The 13097-nt window shown below is 33.0% G+C and overlaps 1 non-coding gene across 1 annotated transcript; it reads right to left on the bottom strand.

The window, feature by feature from the left end:
- Nucleotides 1-4250: 4250 nt before the first annotated feature.
- On the bottom strand, nucleotides 4251-4357 carry LOC128035064 (small nucleolar RNA R71). The gene has a single exon (XR_008191469.1). It is a non-coding gene; the product is annotated as a small nucleolar RNA R71 (small nucleolar RNA).
- Nucleotides 4358-13097: the final 8740 nt, after the last annotated feature.

Genomic DNA, 13097 nt, shown 5'->3' with positions numbered 1-13097 from the left:
CACAAATACTCATGAGGCCACAAACGTCAGTGTGGTCAAGTTCTAGGGTTTTCTGGCCTTCATTCCTTTTACATTAAAAGATCGCGTAGTCATATTACCTTCTAAGCAAGATCCACACTATTGAAGATCAACTTCTTTAAGTGAACTTAAGATGTCGTCTTTCACAAGTCTAGTGATTCTTTCTCTGTTAACATGACCAAGTCTCAAATGCCAAAAGTATGCCTCATTAGAGTGAGAAGTTTTAAGTCTTTTATTCGATATTTCAGTCCTAAGCAGTGTGTACATCTTTGGTTTGATAAAATAAAGATTATTTGATATTCATCCATTACAGATAAGATTATGATTTCTACATATTTCAATTCCATTATAAAAAGTCATGATCAAGCCATCTTTATATAAACATGCAAGAGAAATTAATTTTATTTTGAAACTTGGTACATAGAAAACGTCTTTTAAAATAATCTTCCTAAATTTATCAAATTAAAGATGTACAACTTCCACTACTTCAGCTGGCACACTTGTCTCGTTCCCGGTCTGCAATGATAAGCTCTTATCTCTAAGATCTTTCGTCTTCTTGGAACCCCTATAGAGAAACACAAACATGATTAGTGGCTCCCGAATCAATGACCCAGTGGTCTATTAAATCTTCCATTAAATAAGCTTCTATCATCAAGAGTTCCATACATTTGCCTTTGGTAGCTACGCATTTCTTCCACTATTTACAGTTTGCATTAAAGTGCCATTTTTTGCTACAAAAGAAACATTTCGACTTAGATAAGTCTTTAACATTTCTGGTTCTCTTCCTTTCCACTTGTGGTGGCCTAGAGACCTTAGCCTTGCCTTTCTTAGCGCGTTTCCCTTCCCTTTTGAGGAAAAAGTGATGGCTATATTTGCTTATACTCTATGGACCAACTGGCCACCGTTCAACACCAACTCATAGGATTGTAACTCTTTCATGAGTTGTGTAAGGGTCAGGTTTTTGTTGCCAAGGTTATATATGAGTCAAAAACCAGCAAAATCCTTGGACAAGCTTTTGAACATCATATCAATTTGAGTGTTTTGGTCCAAATTGGCCTCATTGTCTGTAGCCTCGGTAAAGTAGCCCAAAAGAGTGATCATATGGTCTTTGACTGGAGTGTCGGGTGTTTGTTTGGCATTCATCAATCTAGTTACGAAAAATTGTTGAGCCAAGACAGCTTAGCCTCCAAACATGTCTTCTAGCTTATCTAGAATCGCTTTAGCAGTCTTATAGCTCTCAAGTTGTTTATATAGAGTACTAGTCATGCTTGCCAGCATATAGTAACGAGTTATCTTATCAAACTCTTTCCAGCATTTTATAGCCTCAGCTTGAGTGGCCGGTGGGTATTTATTATCTAGAACTGTTTTAAGTTTCTCACAGCTCAGGAAAATTATCAAGTTTCTTTTCCATTCCTTATAGTTATTTCTGTTCAGTTTGTTTTCAGTGAGTATGTTCAATAAGGGAGTTGGTGTCATTTTTGGACTGAGAAAAAACATTCATATATTAATATCTTTGTATTAAGCAAATGTTTGAAAATGTATTGCAACATTACAGTATGCATTAAGATGATGCATGCATCTTACATTAAGCCTTTAAAATTTTTGTAAGTCATTGCAAAGATAATTCTCACACCCATTGAATCAAGCTACCATGGGGTGATCATGATCAACTAGTAAGAACATGGATTTCCATCCAATTAGTACATGAACCTAATTTTTTTTAGGCATTACACGAACTAATAATCGTGTAGCATTTGACCATCATTCTAACTTAAGTAGAGCTCCTTAAGGAGTTACTTAACTAGAAGATCTTGAGTATATAACTATCAACTCAACACCTATCCATCATGCACCACAAATGATTCATCATGGTACAATCTCACTGAGTATCAAGCTTTGACTAGTTTTCCTCTTTTGAAGATAGAATTTGTTAATGTATTGCATGATAATACTTATCACAGGGTCCGGTCAAACTATCATATGATCATAAGAAAATTCTACTTACTTTCAGGAAGTCTTCTCAGTGAAATCCACATGACAAAGTCTACCTTGAGGCAGGTCCATTTCATGTCATCACAAGAGACCATTCATGAAGGCCATAGGTCTTGTTTAGGGACCTTCTCCCACTCAATATTTTCAAGAACATGCAAGGATTTTAATTTTCGATTTCAATAATGTATGATCAATATATTCATGGCAAGTTCATGTGGCATTCTTTTCTAAATTATATGGCACGCTTATCTCATGTATACATGACCTACTCTGGAAATTTTTAATATTCACATTCATTCACTTACAAGAGTCAATCAAAAATTTTTGATTCTCCACAAATTTTCTTTTAGGGAAAAACTGAAGAAATGAATGTGACTGATAAGCTATAGAAGTAACATATTTTAACCACATTCTTAATGCATTTTTGGTTGATTAATTATGCAAATTAGTTAATTTGATGCTCCTAATCCTTTAAATTCATGTTTCTATACTTATGAGAGCATTTGAGAGCAAAAAATAAGTCGAAATCAGACAAATAGAGTTGTTTTCAAGATCCACACGGCCTGGGCATTTCCACACGGGTTGGGCACATGCCCATGTGCCAGCCCGTGTCGATTTCACATCCTACTTCCCAAATACGCCAAAAAAACCCAATTTTTAGGCTTTCTGAGCATTCTAAAGTCTATAAATACCCATTAGAAGAAGACATAAGGAGGCAACCAGAGAAGATTAAAGAAAACACTCAAAGAACACCATCGGAATCAACTCAGAAGCGGATCTCCATCAAGATCGCAGATCTCCTTTTAATTTCTTTCGAAGTTTTATTGAGTTTCTTTATGTCTTGTGGTTATTCTGACTTTGAGATGTTTTCATTCAGGATTATGAACTAATTCCCTATATACCTAGGGAGGATGAAACCTATGTTTACATGAAAAATACTTGATTCTTATTCTCAATTATGTATGCTTATTTCTTGTTTTAATATTTCCAGGATATTAATTAATGTTTAATGTACTTAATTCAGTGGAGCAAAAATCTCTGTTTAAGAGTAAATCTAGCATAATTGAGTGGAGTTGCATGCAATCCTAGAAATAGGACGACATAAATCTACCGAATTAGAGTCAAATCTAATAGGGAAATCCATAGATCGAGTTAATGTAACAACAGGATTTTTAATAAGAAAGAGATTTCAATTAATCAACCTAGAGTCAGTTGTTTTTACTCTCGAAAGAGATATTAACATAATTTAGGGATTTTTACGGGTCAAGACACAAATGAATAAATCGTATAATTCAGATTCATAATAATAGGTGAAGTCTAGGTGGATTCCTTACTGGGTATTGTCTATCTCATTGGTTATATGATTTCCCCATTTCAATCTACGTTGCGTTTTTAGTTAAATTAGTTTAGTAATTTTAGATTAAAACACAATCACTCCAACTTTTCGGCTCAATAATAGAAAAATGGTAATTACTAGTACTTTTAGTCATCGTGGATACGATATTCCCTACTCACCATAGCTATACTATTGTACGATAAGTATGTTTGCCTTAGTCGTACTTATAGTTAGTTTAGTGACCATCAAGTTTTTTTGGCACCGTTGTCGGGGACTAAAATATTAGGAACACTCGATTTTTATTAATTTTTCCATTTTTATTTTTATTATAATTTTTAGTTTAATTTTTACATTATAATTTTTCTTTTATTTGTTTCTGGCAGATTCCTTTAGTTTATGACTAGAAGAAACCCGTTGAGACCATTATTATTTGATAGTGAAATTGAAAGTACAGCTCGTAGAAACCGTAGAGAAGCAAGGCAAAGTCAAGAAAATATAGTAGACGAACAAGAGGAAATTATTATTACAGAGGAGATGGGTGATAACCAGAATAATCAGCTGCCTCCTGTAGTTGTTGCAAATCCAGATCGTATTCCTCGTACTATGTACGATTATGCCAAGCCCACTCTGACTAGGCCTGAACCAAATATTACGTGACCCACTATTGCTACAACAAATTTCAAACTGAAGCTCAACACTATTCAGATGATACAATAGTTTGTAAATCTGCGATACTTTCAAGATTAATGGGGCCATTGACGCCATTCACCTACGGTTATTCCCTTTCTCGTTGAAGAACAAAGCTAAGTAGTGGTTGAACTCTTTACCATGAGGTTTCATTACCACATGGGTTTAAATGAACTAGAAGTTCCTTCTAAAGTACTTCCCACCGGATAAGATAGCCAAGTTGAGCAATGATATCTATTTCTTCATTCAGATCGACTTAGAGACCTTATATGATGCATGGGAGAGGTATAAGGACTTATTGAGAAAGTGTCCTCACTATGGGTTACCTCTATGGTTACAAGTTCAAACCTTCTATAACAGTTTGAATCCCTCAACTAGGCTACTAATTGAAGCAGCAACCGGTGGAACTCTGAATAATAAAACACCCGAAGAACGCTCAATCCTAACATGAAGGAAGTTGTTAAGTCTAAGGTAATTAAACTTCTAGATGTTGGAGTTATTTATCCTATTTCTGATAGTACTTGGGTGAGTCCTGTGCAGGTTGTTCCTAAGAAGGGAGGCATGACTGTTGTGGCCAACGAGAAGAACGAGTTGATTCCAAAGAAAACAGTCACGGGATGGAGAGTTTATATTGACTATAGAAAGTTGAACGATGCCACGAACAAAGATCATTTTCCTTTACCATTCAGAAATCAAATGTTGGAAAAATGAGCAGGTCATATGTATTATTGCTTCCTAGATGGACTCTCTGGCTTCTTTCAAATCCTATAGCTCTCGAGGACCAAGAAAAACTGATATTTACATGTCCATATGGTATGTTTGCTTATGGAATAATGCCTTTTGGATTATGGAATGCTCCTGCTACTTTTCAGCGTTGCAAGTTAGCCATCTTTGATGAACTTGTAGAAGACATTATGGACATATTTATAGACGAGTTCTTAGTATTCGGTAATTCTTTCCATCTTTGTCTTAAAAATTTAGAACAAGTTCTAATGAGATGTGAGGAAACAAACCTTGTGCTTAATTGGGAAAAATGTTCAACCGACCAAATAACTTATGTTCAACAGAATCATTATTTATATATTCGGTTCCCAAATTCAAACTCGTATGACCAAACCAAACTACCATAAAACATAACCATAATTTACTATCTTCATTCACATCTAAATAATCAACCAAAAATAATGACATAACCATTATTTAACCTATGTTTCATACACCATAAACTCACTTTTAAAGTGAGCTACTTTCATAGCCGATTATAGACCAAGCTTTTCATTGTCCAATACCGAATTATATTTCAAAACATCCCAAGCATATATATAATGGAACATTTCTCCATAATAAGCTCAAGTAATAAGCAAATACCAAAGTGAACTAATCATAAGCCACATATATGTATATCATTGCTTCATACTGCAACCAAATTCTAAACACACCACATAATCTATACCATGACCGAAAATGCATTAACAAGAACATCATTAACAATCAAAACACATTTATATATCAAGATTACTACACACATATATCATGACCAAAATTACTTAAACATTAGAACATTAACATGAAGATTGAGCCATTTTCGCATGGCTAAATATATATACAAATTTCGAGGCCAACCAAAACAAATGCTAGGCTATACATGCCATATGTTCAAAGTTTCAAGCTTTCAAAATACCGAAATAGACATCGATAGTGTGACAGACTTCCTTGACAGTCCCCGAGCTCGTAACTAGCTTTCCAAAAATCTAAAAAAAATAATGAACAAACACACACACAGTAAGTTTATATTGCCTAGTATGTTATAAGCAAATAAATTATCAAATGAACATTAGCATAGTTATATCAATATGGTCGAACATGAACAAACTCATGCACATATTAGTCACACCTTTAACATATATAATTCATATCATCATCTCAAGTATCATACTTACCTATTTTTATGAACATTTAATTTCGCATGTACCTAAGCCATTTAACTCGATTTCACACTCGATCTTAACTTAACACTGCTCGTTGAACCATTTGGAATCCATAAGGATACTCAGATAACTCAAAAAGCTCATACAATGCCAACGTCCCAGACGTGGTCTTACATGTAATCAAATAACGATGCCACTGTCCCAGACAGGGTCTTACACGTAATCATATTTGATGTCAATGTCCCAGACATGGTCTTGCACATAAATCACAAATAGATGCCAACGTCCCTGACGTGCTCTTACACGATATCACATAACGGAATCCTATGGTTCGTACAGGCTTTCAGATGTAGTAATTCAATCAAATTAAGCTCGTAAACAATTTTCCCATACTTAAAAACAGTTCGGCATTTACACATATATTTATTAAAATTTAATTTGACATATATAATACATATACATTCAAATTTAAAGGCATTTATTTTCTTACGAACTTACCTCGGACGAAGACGAACAGACCAGAACGGCTATTCGACCACTTTTGATTTCCCCCAATCTAATTATGTTTTCTTTTGTTCTTGATCTATATAAATTCAAATTTGGTTATTTAATAACACATTTTATTCAATTCAAACCACAAACACATAATTAGGGCATTTTTCACTTTAACCCCTAAAATTCACATTTTTAACATTTTAGTCACTATTTTATAAAATCACAAAATACACAAAATTTCATATTTCCCATGCTTGGCCAAATATTCATATAGTTCATATAAGCCCATATCTTTCATATATTTCACATTTTAACCCTTCAATTTCTCATTTTCACAAATTAGTCCATACTAAGCAAATTCATCAAAAATCACAATACAAAATATATTTATCTATCATCAAGCTTTCATATTTCACCATTTAACATCACAAAGCTTAAAAAATAAACAATGGCATAACTCAAATTCATCATTAAATTCTGAAATTTAAGCATGGGCTTGATAAAACAGAAAGCAACGATCTCAAAAATGTAAAAATCATTAAAAACTGAACAAATTACATACCTAATTTAAGCTTCCAAGTGTGTTGAACTATTTAAGCAACCATGGTTTCTTTTTCTTTCAACTTTCGGCCAAAAAAAGATGAGAATACATGGAAATTTTATGTTTTGTTTATTTAATTCATAATAATATATCATTTACCATTTTGTCCATTAATTAAACATTATAAAATCATCAATTATAAGCCCAATACCGTCCATGCTATTATTCAATGGTCAAATTTCAACATAAGGACCCCATATGACGGAAGTATGAGACATTATGACGCAAGTCGCTCAAAGGCGACTTCTCTTCCTCCGGCCTTATGGTATATTCATGCCTTCTTGGCTCACACATTAACCGGTAGGAGAGACAGCATCAAAGCCATCAATACCACCGATGCATATTTTTTATTGAGCATGGGTACAGGGCATATTTTCAATTCAGCGTACTTCATCGCTCTTGCATTTCACCATCAAACAGACTGCAACAAGAAGGGTCCTACTTGTTTAGGCCCTTATGTGACTCGACTCGCTCGACACATCGATCTCCTCGACACACCAGAGCAGTCCTCCTCGCCTACACTCGTCGACTAGATGTCCCCACAGGGAATATGAGCATGACCCATATAAAGATGATCGAGCGACTTCGTGGAGTGGATCCTCCTTAGTACCGATTATCTTGTTCTAACCCTCAGGATGAGCCCGAGGACTTCACCAATGATGTCCCCTTTCATTACGAGGACCCACCTCATCCTCCACATTCGAGTCACCGTTCTATATCTTCTGCTACTACCTTAGAGGACATTTCCGAGCGGTTCACTCGCTTCGAGCAACACTACTTTCAAAGGTTTGACAGTATTGACGCGACATTACAGCAGATCTACCAACATCTCTATATCTCCTCTTCAGCACCGATAACTCACAACACCGACACCTCTGACGATGAGGACCATTGAGTTTATTTTTTTTCTTTTTAGATTTTTTTTATTTTTTTATTGTTATTTTTAGTTCTTTTTATTCTTATTTTCTTAGCCTTATTTCATTTCTTATCTTTTGAACTATATTTTTATTTTTATGGTTGTTTCTAATCGAGTTAGTAATCTTTTAATCTTCTTCACTTTTTGTGTTTATTTTCTTATTAGTTTGCTCGAAATCATGCACTACATCTAGATTTTTCTACAATTTCACTTTTTATCATTCCGGCAAGTTCTTCCAATATTCAGAACAATTTCAGTTTTCTCCCTCTCTTATGACATTCTGCTTATTCTGTGATTATATCTGTTTGTACATTGAGGACAATGTACATCTTAAGTATGAGGAGGTTATTTATATAATTATTAGAAAATCCTAAATTATGTATTGTATTTAAGTAATTTTCTCATACTTCTATTAGAATGAATTTTTGTCGATTTGGAATTTTTGTTGATGTGTTTTAGATTAATTTGTCAATAATTATGTATTGGTTTATTTAAACTTGAAGACATGAGAGCATGATAAGTTATTTTTCAGAAATTAAAATTTTTAGGTTGTTTCCTAAATTAAAGTATTATCTTGAAGTTTGAGATTTGCAAGTTTAACATCAAAAACCATGAGTTTTTGTGAGATTTTCAACCTTTAGAGCATACATTTTTCTTGCTCATTTTATTACTTTTTAGATAAATAAATAAATAAATAAATCAAAAAATACTAATTATTATTTAGCTCTATGTTGATTGATCTTGAATAGTTAAATTCATATTTTGAGAAGAAGTTCGTTTTTATTCTTGAATAGTTCTCGATTAATATAATTGTTTTTAATTCAGCAGTTGTTTATTTTTACTAGTTTGGTAATTTATCAATTTGATCTTGATTATAACCAACTTTTTTGGCCTTTATCCACACCCTTAACATAAGCCCCATTACAACCTCTTAAAGACCTTTTGATTTGTGTATCATCTCATTTTATAGTGGTGAAGATTTGATTTTCATGCAAGCCTATGGTAATGACCTTTCTTGTTTAACTATTGAGTGCTTATTTGTGAACCTTAAACACTTTGAGTGATTTGAGTGAATCTTTAGTGAGGTTGCCGATTCTTGTCAATTTTGAATTAAATGTAATTACTTAGATAAGGGGAGACACCTATGTTTTCGTGTTTAAAAATGTTAGCTTGGATTGTTTGAGACTTTAGTACTCTTTTAGTTGAATTTCCAATGCATGATTATTTCTGAATTATTTTGAGACATTATTGAAGGGAATTACAAGTTGAGAAATATTAATTTGAATGTGAGTTGAGGATTTTGCTTGAGGACAAGCAAACGCTTAAGTGTGGGGAAATTTGATAAGCTATCAAAGTAACATATTTTAATCTTATTCTTAATACATTTTTGGATGATTAATTATGTAAATTAGTGAATTTGATGCTCCTAATCCTTTAAATTCATGTTTATATACTTAGGAAAGCATTTGGGAGCGAAATGAGTGAAAAACGAGCCAAAATCAGACAAATAGAGCTATTTTCAGGAGCCACACTGCCTAGGCATTTACAAACGGGCTGGGGCACAAGCCCATGTGAGCTACACGGGCTAGACACACGCCCATGTGCCAGCCCATGTCGATTTCACAATCTGCTTCCCGAATACATGGAAAAACTCAATTTTTAGGCTTTTTGAGCATTCTAAAGTCTATAAATACCCATTAGAAGAAGACATAAGCATTAGAAGAAGACATAAGAGGGTAACCAGAGAAGATCGAAGAAAACACTCGAAGAATACCATCAGAATCAACTCAGAAGTGAATCTTCATTAAGATCAAAGGTCTCCTTTTAATTTCTTTTGAAGTTTTGTTGAGTTTCTTTATGTCTTATGGTTATTCTGACTTTGAGATGTTTTCATTCAGGATTATGAATGAATTTCCTAGATACTTAGGGAGGATGAAACCTATGTTTACATGATAAATACTTTATTCTTGTTCTCAATTATGTATGCTTATTTCTTGTTTTAATATTTCCAGGATATTAATTCATGTTTAATGTGCTTATTTTAGTGGAGCAAAAGTCCCTGTTTAAGAAAAAATCTAGCATAATTGAGTGGAGTTGCATGCAAGTCTAGAAATAGGGCGACATAAATCTACCGGATTAGAGTCAAATCTAATAATCGAGTTAATAAGACAATAGGGGTTTTAATTAGAAAGAGATTTCAATTAATCAACCTAGAGTTAGTTGTTTTTACTCTCGAAAGAGATATTAACATAATTTAGGGATTTCTACGGATCAACTACGGATCAAGACACAAGTGAATAAATCATTTAATTCAGATTCATAGTAATAGGTGAAGTCTAGGTGAATTCTTTACTGGGTATTGTCTATCTCATTGGTTATCTTTGATTATTTCCCTATTTTATTCTCTGTTGCGTTCTTAGTTAAATTAGTTTAATAATTTTAGATGAAAATACAATCACTCCAATTTGTCAGCTAAATAATCAAAAAATGATAATTACTAGTACTTTTACTCCTCATGTATACGATATTTCTTATTCACCATAGCTATACTATTGTTCGATAGGTGTGCTTGCCTTAGTTGTATTTATAGTTAGTTTAGTGACCATCAATGACCCGTGCACTACGTAGGATCCCAAGAAAGGGTGGTGAGTCATATTTGACCGCTTAAAAACTAAGGCTTTCCTTGTCAGATCCAATCCTAGACATGCATCTTCCCATTACCACACTTCTCACAGTAATCTAATAACCTAATAAGTGAATGGAACAATACAACACTTGTATTTTCTCACTACCACACTTCTTGTATTTGATAGATAAATTGTGGATCATCTCATACACATATATTACAATTATATAATAAATAATTATTAAACAGATATATATACACATAAAGAGATGGGTAATAAAATAAAATTTTTAGCCAAAGTTTTCATGGTTCTATTTCTAGAAAATAAATGAAAAACAAAAATTACATAGTCTTTCAGGCATTTCTTGTGTCTGACCACCATCACTCCATCTTCTCCTCGTCATGGACTCTTTTTTTGGAAAAAAAACACATTTATGTCTTATGTCCATTTCCAGCTCATAAGAATTCTATAAATAAAAAATAATCCTACCTGAGATGATAGTCCATGGTTTATTTCCTAAGAACCCCAACCTTGAAAAAATAATAATAATTATATAACAAATATATAATATTGCATTCATGCAAATACATTCCCCTAAACATTCGAATAATTACAATAATGTCACATCTTATCAAATATTAATCAAACAAAATAAAGAGAAAGATTTCATCTCGGTTTACTCCATAAACATAGCACAACCTAGCTATGGTACCAATTGTTGGAAAAAAAACTCAGTTTGAAAATGGTTTTCTTGCACAACGGAAAATTAAAATTTTGGAAACCAACCCATTTTTTTTTTGTTTTTTATAACAATAAAACTTAATCAAATTTGTACATGTATTTTTGGTTAAACAGATCCTTGATATATTTTGTTTTTCAACCAAATGATCTTCTCTACTATTCTCGTACTACGAATTGCTTTGAGTGTGGACCCGAACTGATTGAATCAAAACATAGAACTAGAATGAGTTTTCCTTTTGGGGTAAAAACGAAAATTCTCTCTTCTTTAAAAGAAATCAATAAAATTGTTATTTTAAAAAATATGTTTATAAATTAAGAATAAATTCTCTCTATTTTTTGGCAAAATAACAACCTCCCAAAAGTTGTTTTAATAACTCTACCAGTGCCATCTATTTATAGGAAGAGAATGTATAACCCTTGTAGAGTTGTAGAAGTTTATTTTAAATAAAAAAAAACAAAATCCTACTTAGACCGAATGGTTTATTTTCATTTTTGGGCTTCAAAATAGTCCAAAAACATAAACTCATTCTTCCATCATTTTCTAAGTAATCCTATATAGGATTTCAAATTTCCATTTTCATTTTTATTTCTATTTTTGGAAACCATTTTCATTTCCAAATGATTTCATTTCTCCATTTCGGAGAAAGCCATAACCATTCCTAAATGTTTCTCGTTTCCCATTTGTCATTTTCTATTCATTTCGTTCATTTTTATTCAAACACGCAATTCATTTTTGGTCTCAACGAACTAGGAAGGACTGATTGAACATATGTAGTTCAGGCTCAACTGATTTACAATTAAATTATAGATTTTCACCTATTAATTATAAACTCATTTAGTCACGAACTCATTCCATTATAGTATCGTGACTGAGCTCTTCTCAACGACATACCATTGCGAAAGCAACTACCCAGTGCTCGTCTAATGACCTTGTCATAAATGTGTTACCTTCATAGGATATCCTTCATCTCTTTAGGATAATATTCGTTTTCTCAATAAGATCCTATTTTATCTCATGGTAACAATTACATATTCTTTCAAGAAAAGTCAATCACTATCAAATAGTGATCAAGTCATCTATCAAAAACACAGATGACCCGTGGCCACATTTACTTTTCATCAACCATGTAATGCCAATGAGAGGATAACATTTACCCATGTTGTGGGCTATGAATTCTACTGTTGTGAAAGACGCTACATACTATAGAAGTCGTACACCCAACGCATCAGTTTTCGGTTCCTTATCTATTTGAACTCAGGCTTTTACTTACATCAAAGTGTGTGAGTCACGCATACATAGTCTGCCATCCATTTAGGATTTAGGTATGTCACACTATGAACATCACATGTGAATAAATCCATAAACAGATTCAAGATCTATTCTGCTTAGGTCCTGTTTGATGTACTGTCAGTCCAGTCAATCACAACTATGTCTATCTTCTAGAGTCATATGCTCTTATGCCCAAAACAAGGTATCTCCCCATTGAACTTGATAGACGACATATTAGTCTTTCAATTAGTTTTCTCATTTCTAATTAAACTAAGTAATGTTTAGGTTCTTCAACTAATATAAGTTGTCTTTATGTACTACGATCCAACCACGTAATCTGATTAGTATTAGTTAAACATTTAGACAACCAATGAGCAACATTTTCTTCCATTTTTTTTAGTGCAAAAACCATGTAAGGACAATACAGCACATGTATTTTCTCATTATCACACTTCTTATCTTTCATAGATCAATTATGGATCATTT

The sequence above is a fragment of the Gossypium raimondii genome, chromosome 11 (genome assembly GCF_025698545.1).
Source record: "Gossypium raimondii isolate GPD5lz chromosome 11, ASM2569854v1, whole genome shotgun sequence".
Lineage (NCBI taxonomy): Eukaryota > Viridiplantae > Streptophyta > Magnoliopsida > Malvales > Malvaceae > Gossypium > Gossypium raimondii.
The sequence above is the reverse complement of the archived record's forward strand: the minus strand, read 5'-3'. Positions and strand labels throughout refer to the sequence as shown.